This window comes from Rhipicephalus sanguineus, chromosome 11 (assembly GCF_013339695.2).
Source record: "Rhipicephalus sanguineus isolate Rsan-2018 chromosome 11, BIME_Rsan_1.4, whole genome shotgun sequence".
Lineage (NCBI taxonomy): Eukaryota > Metazoa > Arthropoda > Arachnida > Ixodida > Ixodidae > Rhipicephalus > Rhipicephalus sanguineus.
The window spans coordinates 78,414,527-78,431,788 of NC_051186.1; the positions used below are offsets into that span (position 1 = coordinate 78,414,527).

At 45.7% G+C, this 17,262-nt stretch overlaps 1 non-coding gene and 1 pseudogene across 1 annotated transcript; one reads left to right on the forward strand and one right to left on the reverse strand.

Annotated features, from left to right (window-relative positions):
* Nucleotides 1-7,983: 7,983 nt before the first annotated feature.
* On the reverse strand, nucleotides 7,984-10,649 carry LOC119375185 (sulfotransferase 1C2-like; annotated as a pseudogene).
* A 5,057-nt stretch (nucleotides 10,650-15,706) lies between these two features.
* Nucleotides 15,707-15,780, forward strand: Trnas-aga (transfer RNA serine (anticodon AGA)). The gene has a single exon. It is a non-coding gene; the product is annotated as a tRNA-Ser (tRNA).
* Nucleotides 15,781-17,262: the final 1,482 nt, after the last annotated feature.

A 17,262-nucleotide genomic window follows, 5' to 3' on the forward strand; every position in this document is an offset into this window, starting at 1 on the left:
TTTGTTCCATCCATTGCCGCGTGGTTTTTTTTTTTTGCGCTGTTATTTTGAATGTATACGAACTAGCCCCTATCTCGACGCGCTTCTACAGTACAAACATTGTTCGTGAAGTGAGAAAACGGGAAAGGAATGTCTTTACGGATTTGCAGACACCCCACTGCCTTAACACGCAGTGGCTTCAAAGTTCTGTCAGCAGATCACGCCGCCCGCACACGACGTATGCGCGTCTTTCCGATACGCAGAGGAAGGCAATGCGCAGAAGATGGCCACTTTGCGATACGCAGAGGATACGCAATTTCCGATACACAGGGGGTGGCGAGCCACCAACACGTTCGAAATTTTTCGCTCTGTTTGCAGCGTCGGAGCGCCCTTTTGGTGGGGACCTCTCGAAATACGAGACTAAAAAGCCACCTAAACATCGCCCAATATTAGCGGTGTAAGCATGTTTCATGTTGGCTACCTTGTGCTGCCGAGCAAAACTAGCGCCATGGTGTAGCCAGAAATTCCCTAGTCAAGTTGACGAGAGCAGCGAGAGGCCGATGAAGTTACTTGATGACGTGTCTTCTTTAAAGATTTTGTGTATCTGTGTCATGCTTCGTTGTGTTACCTCGCGAGTGTTCGCTTAGAAGTGACTGAGATTGCTAAGACTATCAGCAGCCTCAATTACGACGTCATCGACTCTGCTGTCAGTTTGGATGAAGCGTGAAAGAAAGGGCACACGCACATACTGCGCTACGTGTGGGTGTATGTGTGCCTTTTCTGTCCCTGTCTTTCGTGCTGCTCCCTTAAGTTATGTTGAACCAACTAGCCAACAAGTTCACTCTTCAAGGTATCAGTGGTGTTCCGACGTAAGCGCCTGGTATAATTCAGTGCGCTCCAGAATGAGGGATTTGCCTTGTTAGGCTTCACCGCTGCACAGTGGCGTTATGCGAAGAAAACTAAACGTCACGCTGTGAAGCTCTAGCCCTTCGCTGCCGCAAAGTGGTTAATAAAATATTTACGGCTTCGAAGCAACTTAAAGGAATCAGTCATCTCATGGGACTGTCCGAGACGTGTGAATATTAAAACTTACAGGTGTATTTTCGATTTGCAATAATGGATATATCGAATTATTTCGCGATCCCCTTCGAATCCGATGTGTCCGACGGTCTTCAAGTAAGGTGAAACTTGAGGCACTCGAGAGCGTGCGTTGTGCGTTGCGTTAAAATGTCAGTGTATGCCCTGCTTTATGTTACGTCGCGAGTGTTCGCTTGAATTTATACAGATTGTTAAGACTGTCAGCAGCTCTAACAAACCCATCATCTGCGCATTTATTATTTGACCTGAAATGTAGCAGCTGGCGTTTGAAGTAGACATCCGTAGTGCCGCCTCGTCGCTATTGTGCAGCAAGTTCACTATGCGATCACGCTTCAGGCCACCTGATTCATTGGTATCTTGTAATAATCTCTGTTGGCATAATTAAGTTTCTCCATGACACTATTCCAAGAAGTGGCTTGGTCTGTTCTCTAATGTAAAGGTTTTCTGCTAATTCGTTTGCCAGGTCACGGCCGCCTGGATCGGGGCGCGCGGCGGTGTGGCCGTGGCCAGGTAGAAGAATTGAAGAAACCTTTGCTATGCACTTGCGCATTTATTAGACGTTTGGTTGCTCGTACGGTGACTGGAGACTGCGTGGGCGCTTTTTTTTGTAATTAAGGAAGACAAAGCATCAGGTAACGTATGTGGCCGTTACGATTTCCTTGCTGGTGGGCTTCGCTGCACAGCGAATCGTCGATGCACAGTATATGCTTTGTGGCATAACACAACTGCAAAGCCATAAAGCTGACTATAGTAAATCTGTAATCTTGTAGCGCGTATATATAATGTAAATTATAATATATAGTGCGTTGAATCCAAGGGACAGTGCAAGCATGGCGTAAACAAGCAGGGTACGAGTCAAAACATGGGCGGCGTGCGCAGCACAGATTTCTTTGCTCTCCACAATGAAGGAATTGCTTTGTATGTTTTACCGCTACACAGGGGTGTAATGCGGCGAAAACTAAATGCCACGCTGTGAAGCTTGCTACCTGTGGCTGCAATTAGTTGCCGGAAAGATGTATCGCCAGGTTGCTTCAGTGGCGCAAAGTGTTGTCTGGTCCGATACGTACACGTTTCACACGAGCAGGTTGATGAAAAATAAGTAATGGAAAAACTTTAACGGCTTCACAGCAGCTTTAGAACGAACAATTGTCTCGAGGGACAGTCTGAGACGCATGAATATTTATTGATATATACTGAGTATGTGCAGCACAATCTTCGTTTCATTGAGCTGCACATACTCAGTATATATCAAGACATGTACCAACTATATTTAAGCTTCAGACAGGCATTTTATGCATTTTTAATTACGGGTATATCGAACTATTCAGCGATGCCCTTTGATACCGATGTATGCGAGTTTTACTGTATATACACTTAGCCGACAGTGTGCATTCGTAACACATTGGTCGGTTCAGCGAAGTATTATGTGGTGAGGAGCATTGATTTTCCTGGCGTACATTTTTTTTTCAATATATGATATTTAGGAGATGTTGGTGCTTCTGTATAGCACTGGCTACTCCTTTTCACTGATGATAGGATATGTGAAAAGCACAGCAATGAAAAAAAATATTTCATAAACAACAGCTAGACAAAAAAAGTTATTGACAGTGGTGTTCCATATATCGCGGCTTGATACCGCACGCATGCGATGGGAGCCATGCATGCATATGCGACATATATTTATTTATTTATTTAATATACCTCAAAGGCCCCCCAACAGAGGGCTTTACATGAGGGTGTGGGCAAACAATGTAGGGTTAATAAAACAATGATTCTATGGCATTTCGAAAGTTATCCGTGTTGGAATGATGGATGACACTTGGGGGAAGATCGTTCCAGTCCCTGGCTGCTTGGGCGAAAAAGGAGTGATGGTGGGCTGTGGTGCAAGCAGGGGGTGGGTAGACGGCCTTGAGGTGACTTGTGCGGGCTGAAGTGCGATGGGCTGATTGAATGGGAGAGTTATAATTGTTGGTTGGAGAGTTATAATCCTCGGTTGAGGATGGCCTAGATCCATCACCACGATGTGTTCGGTAGGCACCGGGAACTCCACTGATCTGATGAGAAAATAAGCAATCTGCATCGCTGCGCCTAGTACACACATACTGTGCTCCAAGTAGGGAGGCCGGCTTCGGCGTGACGCTCGATCGTTCGCGTGGTGGCTCGATCGCCACAAGCATTCGTTTAAAACAAGCAATAATATTGATTATTCGGTGACTATCACGGAATAATTGGAGCTAAACGTTTTTCTAAGGCACCTTTTGGGAAAGCTGGCTTTTCTGGAACCACAAAACAAGGCCCAAACAGCAGCTCATATGAATATATAGCACGCTAGCTGTTCCGATCATGTCTCAAACTTCGTCGTCCAAAAAGAACTAGCTTCGTAAACTAATGCGCTTGATACGCCAGCAAGGTTAACACAAAAATGAAACCTAATGCACTGTGCGGCTATGCCTGTGCAGTGATCTCATTAGTTGAAACAAAACTGACTCCCCCTCTTTGCGAACTGCGTGCCCCTTAGTCAAATAGTAGCCCTTCCCAAAGAAAGCAGCAAATATGCACCTTAATTCGTGCGTCCATTTAAATCAAGCCACCTGCATCAACGTTTCGCACGCACGTAGAGCCACGGGACTAGGCTAGGTACATCTCGCTTGGAATTTCCTAGGGACAGCACCAAAAAGTGGTCTGGCAACGCGGGCATGTTTTGGTGGCTTTTTAGTCGCTCCCCGAAATCGCACCGAGCGGGCTGAGCAGTCAATTCGCGCCCACCCGTTTGTTTTGATTATGGCCGCTGTTGCGCACTTGCAACTTAATTTAGATTGGAAAGTGTTTTTAAATTGAAAAAGCAAGCATGCTCTTGGCTACCGTTGATGAAAAGTTGACAATATCAAAACGCAGAGATTTTTCCACACAAATGAAAACAAAATATGTAGTGTCTGCCACAAAGAACAGCAGCATGCAACTATTCGTGCCGCGCCAGTCGCATAGGAAATAGTTCGCCGTTAGCGTGCTGCAGGATGCATGCGTGGTGGCCGAACGGCTAAACGCATCGCGCCATGGATTTTAAGGGGTCGCAGGTTCGAATTCCCTGTCCTACTCGAACCGAAGATTTTATATTTTTTGTTTGCATCTACCTCGAATTTTTCGCTCACGGACAGCGTTGATTTTTCGCTCACAACTAAAGAGACCGCCGCCGACGCCGTGCATCGCTTTGCCAGCGATGTGGATAATGGCAGCACCTGCAGTAACAATGGAAACGGCGATGTATTTGCTGGCATACGTTGTCTCACTGTTCCTCGAAAGCGGCAATACGCGCGAAGTTGCTAGCCCAACGGCATGATGCGTAATGCAACACGCCGTTGTGCCGAGTTCTGCTGTATTCGCTGCAATAATTCCTCTGAGCAAAGCAAGTTAATGCAATTTAGTTTCTCAGTATTGGGAATCGTATTGTAGAAGTTACGACGCCCCACTACCGCAATGATTGAGTGGTAAGCCTCATGGTTGTCTCTCGAATTTTTTTATCTGTAATAATATAGACGCCATCGCCGCACAAATACACGCTATGCACATTTGACTGACATTATTCAAAAATTTTATGATGATTAATAACATTGTTCTATAGAGAGGCAAATGAAGGACACTTGATGCTTGTTTGTCACGCGCCGTTTCTTGTTATTGACCTACTAGGCAAGTGCGTACCTAACTTCTCAATAGACGCTAGCTGAGACTCTACAAAAGGTGTCAAGTGTGAAGCTTTTAGAAAAAGTAATTGGTTGGGCGAGTGCGTTTTTCATTAATGAAAATATAACTTGGGGTAAGCAAGGACAACTGTCGCAAAGAAGGGAGAAAAATACGAGCGTTACCGACAACTATTTACTAGCAGGAAAGGGTTGCACGTTTGCACTTTCTTGTCGCGCACGTGCGTACAGAATATGTAGCAAAATGGTGCCTGTACGTCAGAGGCAGCTGCGTAATAATTCAAACTCTGAGGCAAGTAATGCGATTGGCTGCTGACTTGTGCACGGTATCCTGTTTTCTTTTTCTTTCATTAGGAATGCTTCCATGAAGTGCAGGTCAGCCTTTTGTGGAATATCATGTACCCGAAATATAAGATCCTGAAGAGCGTACGCAATAAATAAATAGAGCTTATAAGAACATAGGCAAAAAATAATCAGAGTACGAGGGCGCACGTATTGCGGCCGTGACAACCCGATGCGGATGTGACGCTCGATTTTGGATAGAACCATTCTAGGCAAGAGCTGTATAGTGCGTCTAGACTTGCACCGGAAGCGTCTTTAGCATAAAAAAAACAACAAATCTTTGTATATGTGAGCCATCAATCTGGGCTCAAAATTGACGTATTACTGCACAGTCGCCCTTGAGGCCTTTTTTTTATCACCTGAATGCGCGTGAGCGACAGGACAGCATATGCAAAAACTTGAAAAAAATTTCGACGCCTCGAATGTAAGACAACAAGAGCAGCACCCAACAAAACGGGCCAGTGTCGTTCCTGAATGATACTGGCGTCTCTATCTACAATTCTGTCTCCCTTCTAACCTTTCGTTTGAATTCCACCTTCATATCCTATGCCAATATCTTTTATTTGCAGCGCAAGGATATTTGCATTGGCTCGCGCGTGACTGCCTTTTACGATTTGCGTTATACGATCAAGTGTTGACCGCGCCGTAGTCACTGCCTTAGGAAGTGGAAGGATGTTACGTATTTTTAGATATGTAGATGATTTTTTGATTATCCTATAGAAAGGTGACGATCACGAAAGCTTAGTTTCAGGGATCCTTGACACGTTTAGAATGTGCTGTGATGGGCTGTCATTTACTCACGAAGTACCCCAGTGTATCCATTTGCAATTCTTAGAATTCGAATTCTCTTTTAGAAGTTATCACGTATGCTGGACCTACTGGCCTAAAACTCGGAAAGAGCTGATACCATGCGATTCACCCCAGTCAAAAACACTGAAACGAACAATTGGAACTCTTTGCCTGGATTCGCCGCTAAAAAAGTCGTGCCCTCACGTCATGCAGGAAAGTTTCAATAGGCAGGAAGACGGACTGCACGCCGCTGGTTCTCGTGTTCGGTTGTTTTGGCTGTGGTTGAGGCCTTACAGCAGAAGGTAAAAGGCTCAAGGAAAAAACTAATGTGGCTGAGCATTCGAAAAGCAGGCCGGCTGTGCTGCCATATTATTGGATGGTGTGACCCACAACCTCAGCAACGTTGCCGGAAGGTACAGGGGGCCCACAGTTTGTTTTTTATGCAACTAATAAGCCCGCCCGCTTCTGCCAACGCATCCGCTGTGCTAAGAGAAAAAGGGACGGTTGCGGCAAGAAGCACGCCTCAAGGTTCGTTGATTGTGTCGTAGGCTTGGTGTACCGCAAACCCCTGACCGTGACAAGTTCGACATTGTACAAACAGGCCTTTGCATAAGCTACCAGGCAAGGCAACATCCGAGAACAGTGTTAAACAAAGAAAGTGCGCACTTAGCAGCATACTGTAATCACTGCAGATGGGAACCACGCTTTTCAGATAGAGAAATTATCGGAAGGAGCAAGAAGCGTGTTGCCAAAGAAGTCTTGAAGGCGCGCCACGTATCAAGAAAATGATGGCGACTGCATCGGCGAACCTTCAGTATGTTTGTGCACGTCAGAATAGGCCATGCTGCAGCTTGTCTTTCCAAAATGGAAACCTTTATCTCTCTAAAAAAAAATAAAAAGGCCATCGTCTTGTCTTACTTTCGTGTCCATCGTTGGGTGGCGCACAAGCAGACAAGACACGAAGGAAGAAGACGGGACAAGCGCTGGGTTTGTCCCGTCCAGCGCTTGTCCCGTCTTCTTCCTTTGTGTCTTGTCTGCTTGTGCGCTACCCAACGATAGATATAGGTCCCAACTCGCCCGCCTTTCAGTCTTACTTTCGTGGTGTCCAAAATTGGCGTCTTTCCATTCAAGAGGCTTCACAATTAGCCCCTCAAGAAGTACTTCGTAGAAACCTTGATTCCTATTAAACATATCGCAACGGTTGTGCTCGTATTCGTCTCCGTTTCTTGTGTCACTTGTCTCTTGTCGCACTAATTTGTGTTTTTACCACTTTTTTTGTGCGCTCTTTATATTTCTCATCGCGTGTAGGTTATATGAGTACGGTGTAACTAACATGAAAGTGCCGTTATTTATTTGCATTTGGTGACTCTAGTTGTTTCATGCACTTAACGGCTGTTGCATCTTGTGTATTATAGGGCACAAAATTACATAAAGTGCTGTGGGAAAAATTCATATATTAGCACAAATCTGAGCGACTCTCTTTGTACAGATGCGAGATACCGAAAAATCTAATGTGCGAATTGGGATCAAATGTTTTGACACTCACTACACTGGGATGCATCTGTGCAAGTTTGCCAGATGACCGGATATGCTAGCTCTCGTAGTTTACCATTTGCAAAAGAATGCGCTGCCTTATTCTGTGCGGTGGCCGAACTACAATATTTGGTTGCACAACACGACACATCCCGCCGTCGGTGATATATGACCGCTTGACAGGCTACTGAGTTCTGCTTAGCTACTTGTGCTTCATGAAACAGTGACAGCGCGTTTGACAACGCACGCCTTAACCCCTTGTCAGTCGCTGGTACAGTCCTAAGCCTTAAAAAATGGACGCGTTAGCGCCAATATACTACCACACATTCTTGTGCGTAAAAAAGTTGAGCGACCAAAAAAGCTCCTTTGGGTTGGAAATACTATCTGTTGCCTGTGCCGTCGTGTTCAAGTGCCTAATACTACTTACAGAAAAAAAAAATGTAGATAATTGCCTTTCGGAAAATTCGACAAATGCGTACAACTTGTTTTCAGTAATCATGCCCGAATATTGGACATTTCAGCTGTCTTTTATCATACGCAGACAATTTCATGGAATGTCCTCATTTTCCCAAAGGTCCATGACGTCACTACCACGTGTCTTCTCTTCAATACTCTTGTGCAGCTGCTTTATCTGGTTTCTGAGAAATGGTTGCGCCAGTCGCCGACAGTGCCTTTCCGCACAAACTCGATATCGATCTTCTGATAGCGGGCCGCATTGCCTGAAGACATGTTTAATATGTCGAGCCACTTCGGTAATATTCCTGTAGTTAAGATCCCGTCATCAACAAACAGGTTCTGCATAGACTCGTTGACCCTTTCTTTCATACTTTCCACAGTAGCGTCAGTTAGAACATCAGCTCTGAGCTCTGGCCGTACTGTTTCCCGATGAAGTCGGCGATCCCGAGGATTCAAGTGCCTCTGTTCTTCTTTAGCTGCTCATAGGTCAAGAACAACACGTTCGGTTTCTACCGATGCTCATACCATGAAAGAAGATGATCGAAAGAGTCGCCAAAATCAACTTTGCCTTCCACAAACATGTCGAAAAACTGATCGAAGGTGCCATCTTGGAAACCATACTGAGCCATGTCCTTCATGTGGTAGAAGAAGGATACACAGCAGCCGTAAGAGTTCCTAGTCAAGTAGATGTACTTGGAGTCCTTGGAGTAGAGCCAGGACCTGAAGGCCGTGCGAGTTTTATTGGGCCGGGTTTTGTCATGTCCTGCACTGATTCGGCCACCTTGAACACTGAGACATGGCATTTTAATCCAGCAGGCCAGTTGGTTCTTCGGAGGCGGGTGATCATTTATGATGTTGTAAGCAATGTGCTGCAGCCAAGTTGTGCCACACTTTGGGTAGCTTACAATGAACAGATCGTTTGGCTGCGCCTGGTACCGCATCGGCGAGCGTACTATCTCTTCTGGAAGTGTTGCGCACACGCGGTAGCCATCCACGTCTTATACCGAGGGCTTGACATAATGCTGTGGCCCTGGGCAGATGAGACGACATTATGGTTAGGCGAGCAATCAGTTTCAAGGGATGCAGTTGATCTGATATTGAATATCCCTCCTCACGTACCTTGAATAAAAGGACGAGGACGCCGACCACGAGAGGAAAACAACGCATTTATGTTTAGGTCACGTGCTTTAGCCTATTTAAACTCTTAGCTTCCTTCTGTCGCTTTTATTGTGAACAAGGTTTCCGTTCTGGGAGCCGAAACGTCAGTGCAGTTGTTTATCCTCTTGTGGTCGGCGTCCTCGTCTTCTTATTCAGTGATTCTTCCCGACCAGACGGGTGTCTGTCGAAGACTTGATTTCACTTCTCCTCACGTAGCCTACTACACCTCTGTCCAGTTGCAAATATAGCCTCTCCAAATATCGTTACTCCTCAGCATCTGCTAAAAATAGCTTCATTCGCAGTGAAATACAGGAACTTAGCCCTGTAATCACTTGCTAAGTAGTTATTAGCTCACATATCAAAGTAAGGCACCGTAAATCATAGCTGTACCACGTATCAGAACAGAGGACATAAGCCACATATTTTCAAGTGGAAATAAGTAGCGACGCGTAGATGCAGACGATCGTTTTGCACCGTAGTTGTACAAAGGCAGTCTTTCAAATGAGAAAAGTCTGAATAGAGCTGAAATGAGTAATGGAAAGTGACGCCAGAAGAGACAAATTATATTACGGAACGACATATGCCGTGAATGAGAAGTCGCCGGACATGGAATGTTGCTGGAGCCAGCGCCTCGACAAAGGGACCTTTGACAGCTACTAGTCTCCGTCAGGGCAACAACTTACTGCACAGAGCCCTAAATAAGGCCTACAGTTTAAAGACAGGAAATCCTCACTAGCTTGACGAGGCCCTAAAAGACAGAAAAACTTGACGCTAGCATTCATAATAAAATACCCCAAAGCGTTCGTCCCAAAGGTCTGGCAGGTGTTACCCTTGTAACACAAGAAGGCGAAACATGTTGAGTCGCTAACACCAGCGCTGTCCCCGCTTTACCTCCGTCCTCGTTCTTTTCGCGCGGAGCCACTCAACATATTTAGCCGCATCCAACTTGCCCAAATGTCAGTCCAAATCTGAATCTGAATAAGGCGAAAGCCTTGCTACATTCATAAAAGACAAAATGAGCCGCAGCGAGCCGTACATATGTCTCGTATTAAACTGGCCCCTCTGGACGCCGCCTTGGGCCAGCCTCTTTTCGTATTGTGCATGTATTTACGTCCATCGCTTTTCTGCTTCACGTTTCTTCAGTTGGGAATCCCCTTGCCTCAAACATCGTGCTCATGATACCCAGAATCACGAACAGTGACACGTGCTTCTTGTGCAGTGGAATAGCTTTACTTCTGTCCTCGCGAGCCGCAAGCGCGTGCACGCTCCATTGCTCGCTACTACACTGTCGACCAGCGCCTGCGGCAACAGCTGACACCGCAGCAACTGCGTCTAGATTGATGCGAATCCGCAATGCGCGCGCGCCCTCTATGGTGTGCATACTGAGGCCGAGTAGGGGTGCTGGGTGCGCGCGCATACGCTTTCTTCACTCGCTCACAGCTGTTTCCATACGCATCCGCCGAGGGGGTTTTCCTTCACGGCGCGTTTCGCGTCGGCTCTACGACGGTACCTCCAACACATACACCTAACGCTTTCCTCTTAAGAACCTACGCAAGTACTATGCAATATTAGTAAGCAAACAGCACCTGAGAAAGGCATTCCCCGAATTACCATGTGTCACCTACCACTGCAAGGCAAACTTTATAGGCATGTTAGCTGATGCAACAGTAAACCTTCGGTGCACCACAACTGAAGCTTGTTCTCGGCTTTCTTGTGTGGTGATCGCGGATAAGAACCCTCACCCTCGTCCACAACGGCGGTGGTAACAAGCAGCGACAAGCGCCACTGCGCATGCGCCCGGATGTGGACATGTTTCTTAAACAGGCACGGCGAGCGGCCAAGGGGGAGTTGCCGGCGAACTGTCGTGAGGTGGGCGTACGTGCGCGGCGTGCGCACCGCCGGGGCCAAGATTAGCGGGACCGGCGCGGAAATTGTGCGTCGAACTTGGTCGTGGGCTTGTTATTGTGTTTTTTGCCCCTGTTGCCATTACGTTAAATTTTTACCAATAAATTAACCAGCGAGCGTCTCTTCCTTCTCTGGAGTAGACAACGAACCCCCACAACTGGCGCCCAACGTGTAATCGGCCACGTCTACTACCAGGAAGAATGGAGGTCGCTCTCACGCTCCTTGGGACGACGGAGTGCCTCGACCTGGCGTCGGCTGCGTTCCGCGCGGCGCGGGGAGACGCCGCGTCCGCAGCCTACTTGGCAGCGAGGTGCGTTGCGGTGCCGACTGTTGGCTATGCAGCGGCTGGAGCTTGCGATGATGCTGGTTGCGGGGCCAAGCAGTCCATCATAGCCGGCGGCGACGATCACATCTTGGACGCTGACGCGGAGGAGGAAGACCAACCCGCCGCGACGGGGAAGGGTACGAGAGCGGAGACGTCGATACCTGCCGCTGATGCCTGCGCCGACACGACACAGGATGCCGACTCGAGTACGGACGAAATGTAGCAGCGCTTGCGGCTGTGGAAGGGAGCGTGCTGGTGAGGCTTGCAAACACTTCCAGTAAGATCCTGTAGTTAAAAACATCGGAGGTATTTATCATATACCATCAAGTCTTACCTGCACTAGTTGCAACGTTATTTACATGCTGGAACGTTTTCTGGTCACAAAAGTGCATTGGGAAAACAGCACACTCAGTTATTGTTAGATTAAACGGGCATCGCAAGGACACAGAGCAGCAATTGCGGAAAACAGTGGCGCAACACTTCAACATGGCAGGGCACTATCTTGATGAACTGAAATTTTATATACCACAGTGCAACTACTACTATTATGGAGGCAGAAAATATACAAATCCGTATCCATTTCGCAGGATCAATTGGCTTCAGCCAAGAGGAATAAATGTTTCAGGCAAGCAGAAAAACAACAGGAGAGAGAAAAACTTTCATTCCCACTGGCTGATGTTCTCTTTGTATACAAAAAAACCTATTGATTGAGAGAAAGCTGTTTTTAAAACTATAAGGTATACAGAGAGAACATCGGCCAGTGGGCATAAAAAATTTTCTCTGTTGTATTGTTTTTCTGCTTGCCTTCCTTTTCGTTAATTTTTGTGCCGTTTCTCCCCATTTCCTTGTTTTTAATAACAAAACATATTTTTAGAATGTGCGAATATGAAATTTTCAACTTCGAAGCGAATTCGAATGAAGAAGTGCAAATAGTACAACTATTGTCTTGTGAAAAAAAAAACCAAATATGAAAAACTAACTTTGTTGTGCAGCAAATAGTGGACAGAAAATTTATGCATTGTACAACACTATTGCGTTACAGTACCACACATCCAAGTTCTTAATGCTGTCACGAAGGATGGATAACTGCTTGGTATGTTCGCGAAGCGGAGACACCGTTGTGTATGTCACTATTCCTTCAGAAAACGAAAAGAACTACTCACTAGACACACTAGTGCTAATGTGTTGCCGTCATAGTTTACCCTCATCGTTTAATTCTCTAAGCATGAGTTTTCACTTGGGAGGAGCAGTGACAACTGATCGGCACAATGCTCATTGCAGGTGCTTCATCTTAGAATAACCCAGAATAAGGTTTAGACATTTCTTCTTAATTTAGTTTCCGTGCGATCGTTCAGTATCACCATTCGGCATTCTATTGCAACAATGTGTTCGGCATAACATTCGAAAAAGTGCATTAGGTAGAGGGAGGGGGGACTATGCAGCAAATGAAACTAATTTGTCTATCTTTGAAGCAAATTGTGCGAAATTTAGCACAGGTATGCAATTCATTGTACTGATTTTAAACTAACGAAGTTTTCTGATGTTCGAACTCTTCGAGTAGTAAAAGTGCCTTGCGAATAGAATGAAACACCGAGCTATTCGAATCGAATATTCGAAGTTTGATTCGAAGTTGATTACGTTCCTTTTCAAATCGTTCTCGCTTATTTGCTGAATTATTTGATTCATTTTTATTAATTAATTTCCCATGTATACTTTCACGTTCACGAAGCTTTGCCTTTGCAATCTGCTGAGTTTATCGTATGGTGGGTGTAAGCATGTGCCATTCTTCTTGCGATGTAACCTGGCCCACCTTCCTCTGTCGCACATTTCTTGAAACACAGATATGTTAAGTCACGTCAGGCACAGTTTCGACTTTTTTAGGGTACCATTCATTATAATATATGGGAAGAATGTACTCGCAGGTGACTCCTATCATTCATGGTTTCTGTGCACTCTTTGAAATAACCGACCACCAGAGTACTTATTCTATTCCGCCCTTACTATGGACAGTACCTCCACACTTCCCTGAAATACGTCCACCTATTTGTCTTCTTTCGCAACGGGCCCATTTTTGTCGCATTTCGTCTTTACTTCGGGCGAACCTTACCTGTCCACTCCTCCGCATTAAGGTTAAGGGAGAGCGGACAAGTCGTACATAACGGCACTGCAAGAAACACATTCGCTGGCCTGAGACGGCATATTTCCTAGTCGAAACGGTCAGCCAGTGTGATTTTGCTTGTTCGAGAATTTGTCATCACAATCCTCCATCTTTCCTCTAATTTCTGTCTTTTGGTTTGATGATTAAGGAGCATGTAGAAATAAAGGAAACAAAGGTTCAGATTTGATGCAAATGTGTGCTTTTCGTCGTAGTTGTTACTATCTCACACTGGATCAGCGTGGCAGCAATATCCTGGCATTATAATACATTTTACGAATGCTTCCCTTCAGGTTGCCGTTATTGCCCATATCAACCATGGGATAGTAAAAAAAAAAGAGCCACATAGATCTACAGAGGTAAAAACAGGAATTAAGGGCCTCAGGCAGCTTGGGCGACGTTTTGATAGGTGGACTTATTTTTCAAAGGCACCTGATCATCTTTGGCCTGTTATTTCGTAAAGGGTTAGTGGCTTTCAAAACTACCACGCTAAGGAATGATAAGGCGCCTTTCATGAAGTTAGGTCCAGCCATCGAAACATCGGCCAACCTGTCTGAGGCCCTTATTTCTGCTGAAGCCTGCATATCTTATGTAGTCTGCTTACCTAGCACATGGTCAGTTTGGGCAAGAATAGCAACCTGAAGGGAAGCAGATATACGTTTTATAACGCGAGGCCATTCGTGTCGCACGTATTCAGTGTGGTCAGCGACTAACCCTGTCAAAACTCTCACGTGAAGGATGATGAGTCACCTTTGGCAAAAATACGTCCACCTATCAATACATCGGCCAGCCTGTATGAGACCCTCATTCCTGTTCATATCTCTATATCACATGGTGCTTCTGTACATCGATTCCCACGTGCAATGTTGATTTCCACACAGAACTAGGCATTTGAATACTGTAAAGAAAACTTATGGCACGCCTTATGAAGTATAACCACTGGTTCAAAGTTCAGAGCTTACCGATGAATCAATGGAAGTGCCAAACGATGTTTATAAAACATTGGTATATGTTACGCGCTATTACCGTAGCACTTAAAACCAAGAATTCTGTCACTTCCTTAAAGGAACCGCTTCTTGGGAGATACTGAGGCACTGACTTATTTAAACTCAGCTATCTACAGTGCAACTTTCCACAAATAGACTCTACATGCGCCTCAACTAGTGTATGTCTTTGTTATCAGTCCACACATGCCATATGCGCACACATGGGGATTATCTGTTTCCTGCCGTACTCGGCAAGTGCATGCGTAGATGCTGCGTTCATTTCTATTTTCTATTTATTATTTATCACTGCTGTATTGCATTGAGTGGCTCAGCTGCTGTATCGCACAACTGTCGCGTCCTCTTTTGTCAGGTCCTACATCCTGCGCTTTTTTTTTTACTTTGTCATCGCGAGTTTGGAGTTAGCCATGTCTGTAATTGCACGATGCGCTCGACCTTGCTGATGCGCTGTTTGTTCACCGCGCTGGCAAAAACATCTGCGAGGATGCCGCGGCTTTCGCGCTTCATTGTAAGGCTCAAATACCGAGCCTTACAATGACAAGCAAACGCTTGCTCAGATTAGAGCCCTATAATACAAAAAGGGGGAAACAAGACCCTTGGAGAGGCCAGTCTTTAGCATCCAGTCTGTCAAGCTTGAAGGCACAGGTTGAGTGTAGTACATTGAACGGAAGCAGAGCATATTCGAAACACTGAAACTATTTGTATGCATGCAACAGCAACGGCATTTCATATGAGTGGGTGACTAGAAGCTTATCTGCTTCTCGCTTTGGAGTGTTTATACTCATAAGAGTAGCCGTAGGCCAATGTTTCTACGTTAGAGTAGAGTACTAGCAGTAAACAATATACATATGCTCGTGGTCCCAGCAGCCAGGCGATAGCCCTTTTCAAAGTCAAACAGGGCAGCGGCATTCTAGATTCAAAAACGATGCTGGAGGACTGTGACTCACAGTGAACTCTATCTTCACGTGTTCCTTACTTGGCTATCGCTAGAATTGATTAGCTTAAAGTGCATATTAAATTTACCTTTCAAGGTAATGTCAATATTTCTGTTACATTCTCTGCCTTCGTTATTTTTCAGTCAATTTTCTAAAAAACTCTATCGCTATTTGCTTGCCCCCCGTCTATATACCATAAGCACTGCGAGTATAAACGGCAGCTACAAATTCGAGAAGCTGCAATAATAAAGCGACCATTAATTTGTCTCGCTTTCAACTGATTTCCACGGGACAGCTGGTGGGTTTCGCCCACGCGCTGCCAATTGCTAGCTTCCTGGTTAGCTCAATTGGTGGAGCGACCGCCCCAGAAAGGCGTTGGTCCCGGGTTCGATCCCCGGACCAGGACGAATTTTTCGGCAATTAAGAGGCTTTATTTCTGAGAAATCCGTATGGATTTCCTTGTGGCTTCGTGCTACAAACGGGTGGTTGTCTATTTTCCCTTTCTTAACCCTTCCGCCACCTTGCGGGATTCCGCAGAACTGATTTGCAATATGCAGCTGGTGGGTGTTCAGACTATAATCGCTGAAGAAATTGTGTGGCGCTCTCGCGCAATAGAGAGCGTGTGCGATTTCATCGGCGTACGCTACAATTACAACTGTTTGAAGCTCACGTGGTGTAGCGAGAGTTTTTAAGCGTCTGGTAGTTAAAGTGAAAAAATGGTCACGTTGCGTAATATCAAATGTCGTTCAGCTTTTTCAAACCACCGTTTTGGCGTGAGCCTCGAAGTGTGTGTGTTTGTGTGTCAAGAGCAGTAAGGTAGTGATGTCGCTACCTTACCAAGGAGCGAAAATCGCTGTTGTCCGCGAGCAACAAATGGAGATATATGCAAATAAGTAATAAACCACTTCGTCTAAAGTAGGATTCGAATTCAGGCCTTCTGCGTGGCTGGTAGTTGTTTTACCTCACAGCCACGCCACTGATGGATGCGGATGCTACTTTAGAAAGATGCTTGTGGACGCTTGAGCTTCGCGTTCAAGTGTACGACGCGATAGCGTAATCGGGCCCTGTTCGCATGGTCTTCTCATTCGCTTGCCTGACATCGGTCCTCAGTGTTCACCTCAACAGTGCCACGAGGAAAGGAACGTCTGTGCGCGTAACATTGGCCGTTAGAAACTCTCCTAGAATGCGTGCTTACTGCAAATTCAGTTGCGAATTGCCCACTACGCCATAATTCATCGTACTCAGATTCAGTGCAGCACCCACTACGCGTCCATAAGGCTGATTGATATGGTTATTGTGCTGGAGCGTTTTGTAATGGTGTGGGCCTTTAAAAGACCCACTAGTTGCGCACTTCACACACACGCACACACACACACACACACACACACACACACACACACACACACACACACACACACACACACACACACACACACACACACACACACACACACGCACACGCACACGCACACGCACATGACACCTGGTGCAATTCTACCCTTCTTCTAACAATGTTACGCATGTTAACGGGACTCCTCGCACTAGATGCAGACGCTCGCACAGCAAGCAGCTTACTACGTCACTGCTCGCGAGTGCGCCTGTGTTGCCCGACTCTCAGGCAGCTGTCGCGTTTATAAAAGTATTCAATTATTATTCAATTCAATTCAATTCAATAAGTGCTCGACCTATTGCGTTAAAATTTCGCCAGTTTGTTTGTGAACGCGCAAAGATTAACCCACATGACAATGATCATGATCGAAAATTGGGTGTCATGGCCGCCTTTAATGATTAAAGTATGTTATTTATTGTTTCACAAGAGGAACTTTAGTAATAATACCACTTCCTTTGTATTTGGCCTCAGACTTAAAATCTCGCGATAAAATTATCT